We start from the raw sequence: 4352 nt of genomic DNA on the forward strand, positions 1-4352 counted from the left end.
CTATTTCACCAGTTCAGTCTTATGTTCAAACTCTCTTGTGTTGAATATACAGTGTCACTGTGGTCTAATCTTAACATTTAAATCCTGTAAGGTAACATTCAATGTTATCATTGATATTTCTTGTTCCTAGCATTAAATTGGTCATTTTCTTGGTTGCCTTTTGTTCTCTTATTTCTTTATGTGTCCTTAGTTTTCCTGGTAGAGCACTCCTTTAAGAACTTCTTAAAGAGTGGGTCTGCTATTGGCAAATCCTTTCAGGTCTTGTTTATCTGAGATTGTTTTTGTCCTTTCTTTCCATATGAAAAATAGTCTTGCTGGGTATAGTATTCTTGTTTGAAACTGTTTTTCCCTTAACACTTTTAATATATTTTCCCATTCTTTCCTTACTCACATTGTTTCTGATGAAAGGTCTGAGGTTAGCCTGATTGGATAACCTTTATAAGTAACCTGACGTTTCTCTGCTGCCAATTTTACTATCTTGTCTTTCTTTGTCTGTAGATTTGGCCAGTCTTGCTATGATGTGCTTTGAAGAAGATCTTCTTGGGTTAATTCTATTAAGGGTCTTTTGTATTTCTTGGGTCTGGATATTTGAATGCCTCTCTAGATTTGGAGAGTTTTCTTCCAAGATTTCATAGATTAGATAATCAATGCCCTTATTAATTTCCTCACCTTCTGGGATACCTATTATCTGGATATTTGGACACTTAATGCTGTCTAGTATTTCTCACATAGTATTCTTATTTTGGGGGGTTATTTTATCGGTTTTGGGTTGTTTTTTCTAGATCAGAGGTTTTTGCCTTCAACATCGGAGATTCAATTTTCTGCATGGAGTAATCTTTTAATACTTTTGAAGGAGGTTTTGATTTCCAGAATGGCAGCCTTTTTCTCTAATAGCTCCATTTGGTTCTTTTCTATGGTGTGTATTTCCTCTTTCATATCATGGAAGAACTTCAACACATCCTGGAACGCATTGTCTCTTTTCTCCTTCATCTTCTGGAGTTCATGATCTCTCAGCTATTGCATCTCATTTAGTTTTGTCACTACAAATATTTTGAATTCTCTATCAGAAATTTCCACAAGTTCTACTGTACTGTCCGTGGAGGATGAAGGATTGATTGTTCTTTTCCCTTAGGGGAGAGGTATTTTCTTGGTTTCTCATGTTTCTTGTGCTTCTGTGCGGTTTTTAGTCATTCTGTGACAAAAATCTCTCCTCCACTCTGCTTCGCAAGGTGGTATCCGCAGGAAGAGATTAGGAGTTCAGATTTATAAAAAGAAATTTCTTCCTTAAAGCAGGCGGGTCAATAAGCATTGAGGATTTCAATGACTCTAAAAGTATTCAGATGCTTGGCTACTGTGTACCTAGGCCTATCTAGATATTCTGTATGTGGAAAGTGAAGCTTAGAGTGGGAAAGTAAGGTTAAAAATAATAGAAGCAAAAAATGCAAAATATACAGTAAACAAGAAATGGAAAATTATTTGTTGATGATAACATGTATGTTAAGGATTTTTTTACATGTAAAAAATAAAAACTATGGGGTGAGTTAGTGTGACATGCAAACAGGCCAGGACCTCAGCTTTAAAATGGCTTCTGAAATTAACAAGTGAAAGAAAAGGCCCAAGGTGAGGAGAAGTAGTTGAAAATTAAAATAAATTAATTAATTAAGTAATTAATTAAAGAGCGAGAGAGCGCGAGACAGACAGACAGAGACAATGAGAGGACAGAGGTCACCCTACCTTGCCTGAGTATTTTGGGAGTCTAGAAGATGAAGTTCAGCTTCCCTGAACAGGCAAGGACACTGCTCAGCTTTAAAATGGCTTCTGAAATGAACAAGTGAAAGAAAAGGCCCAAGGTGAGAAGTGACTAAATATTTAAAAAATAATAATAATAATTTAAAGAGAGAGCACGCATGAGACAGACAGAGAGACAGACAGCCAGAGAAAGAGGGAGGACAGAGTTTGCCATACCTTGACTGAATATTTCGGAAGTCTAGAAGATGAAGTTTAGAGCATAGCTTTCCTGAACAGGCCAGGACACACCTTAGCTTTAAAACTGGGACTCCCACATGGTTGACAATGGTTTGAATCCTAGTCACAGCAGCTTGAAACATGCTGGACATGTCTGTGCATGTCCAAAATCCAAAGAGGAGTTGGAGGAGAAGGGAATACAGAGTGGCCATCTCCCCCATAGGGGGTGATTTCTTGTTTTCTATCTCTCTGGTAAATACACATGTCCTATAGCAAAAATATCTCAAAAACATATGATGTGCTTTGAAGAAGATCTTCTTGGGTTAATTCTATTAAGGGTCTTTTGTATTTCTTGGGTCTGGATATTTGAATGCCTCTCTAGATTTGGAGAGTTTTCTTCCAAGATTTCATAGATTAGATAATCAATGCCCTTATTAATTTCCTCACCTTCTGGGATACCTATTATCTGGATATTTGGACACTTAATGCTGTCTAGTATTTCTCACATAGTATTCTTATTTTGGGGGGTTATTTTATCGGTTTTGGGTTGTTTTTTCTAGATCAGAGGTTTTTGCCTTCAACATCGGAGATTCAATTTTCTGCATGGAGTAATCTTTTAATACTTTTGAAGGAGGTTTTGATTTCCAGAATGGCAGCCTTTTTCTCTAATAGCTCCATTTGGTTCTTTTCTATGGTGTGTATTTCCTCTTTCATATCATGGAAGAACTTCAACACATCCTGGAACGCATTGTCTCTTTTCTCCTTCATCTTCTGGAGTTCATGATCTCTCAGCTATTGCATCTCATTTAGTTTTGTCACTACAAATATTTTGAATTCTCTATCAGAAATTTCCACAAGTTCTACTGTACTGTCCGTGGAGGATGAAGGATTGATTGTTCTTTTCCCTTAGGGGAGAGGTATTTTCTTGGTTTCTCATGTTTCTTGTGCTTCTGTGTGGTTTCTAGTCATTCTGTGACAAAAATCTCTCCTCCACTCTGCTTCGCAAGGTGGTATCCGCAGGAAGAGATTAGGAGTTCAGATTTATAAAAAGAAATTTCTTCCTTAAAGCAGGCGGGTCAATAAGCATTGAGGATTTCAATGACTCTAAAAGTATTCAGATGCTTGGCTACTGTGTACCTAGGCCTATGAAGACATTCAGTGTGTGGAGAGTGAAACTTAGAGTGGGAAAGTAAGGTTAAAAATAATAAAAGCAAAAAGAAAAGAAACTAGAAAAATACTAACAAGAAAGAGGAAAAAAAGGATTTTTTTACATGTAAAAAATAAAAACTATGGGGTGAGTTAGTGTGACATGCAAACAGGCCAGGACCTCAGCTTTAAAATGGCTTCTGAAATTAACAAGTGAAAGAAAAGGCCCAAGGTGAGGAGAAGTAGTTGAAAATTAAAATAAATAAATAAATTAATTAATTAAAGAGCGAGAGAGCGCGAGACAGACAGACAGAGACAATGAGAGGACAGAGGTCACCCTACCTTGCCTGAGTATTTTGGGAGTCTAGAAGATGAAGTTCAGCTTCCCTGAACAGGCAAGGACACTGCTCAGCTTTAAAATGGCTTCTGAAATGAACAAGTGAAAGAAAAGGCCCAAGGTGAGAAGTGACTAAATATTTAAAAAATAATAATAATAATTTAAAGAGAGAGCACGCATGAGACAGACAGAGAGACAGACAGCCAGAGAAAGAGGGAGGACAGAGTTTGCCATACCTTGACTGAATATTTCGGAAGTCTAGAAGATGAAGTTTAGAGCATAGCTTTCCTGAACAGGCCAGGACACACCTTAGCTTTAAAACTGGGACTCCCACATGGTTGACAATGGTTTGAATCCTAGTCACAGCAGCTTGAAACATGCTGGACATGTCTGTGCATGTCCAAAATCCAAAGAGGAGTTGGAGGAGAAGGGAATACAGAGTGGCCATCTCCCCCATAGGGGGTGATTTCTTGTTTTCTATCTCTCTGGTAAATACACATGTCCTATAGCAAAAATATCTCAAAAACAAAACAAAAACACCTGTTGAATACCCTTACTTACAACTAAATAATCATGGATCTAGAGGCTTCATGAGGAAGGGACTCACCTCAAGTAATGGGACACTTAGAAGTAAGTAGCTCTCTGCAAAGCTTCAGGAAATAGTGACTTTATAGGGCAATTTTGTAAATAGTTCTGAGTCTTAACATTCTCATGCCATGAAATAGAGCATAAAACCTTAAGTAGGACCAGTCAGTGGCATGGTGATTAAGGCAGCTGGATCCCACATAGCCAGTTGTGTGGTTCAAGTGTCAGACCCAGTAGTTTGGAAAACACTCCAGGTACATATTATGTGCATGCCCCAAATCCTGAGAGAAGGGATTGCACAGTGGCTAACCCCTCTGAG

At 37.9% G+C, this 4352-nt stretch overlaps 1 pseudogene; it reads right to left on the minus strand.

Annotated features, from left to right (window-relative positions):
* The window catches only part of LOC102485140 (chromobox protein homolog 3 pseudogene), a 76520-nt pseudogene that overhangs the window by 66025 nt on the left and 6143 nt on the right, over positions 1 to 4352 (minus strand).

Source organism: Tupaia chinensis, unplaced genomic scaffold, assembly GCF_000334495.1.
Source record: "Tupaia chinensis unplaced genomic scaffold, TupChi_1.0 Scaffold000235_1, whole genome shotgun sequence".
Taxonomy (NCBI): domain Eukaryota; kingdom Metazoa; phylum Chordata; class Mammalia; order Scandentia; family Tupaiidae; genus Tupaia; species Tupaia belangeri.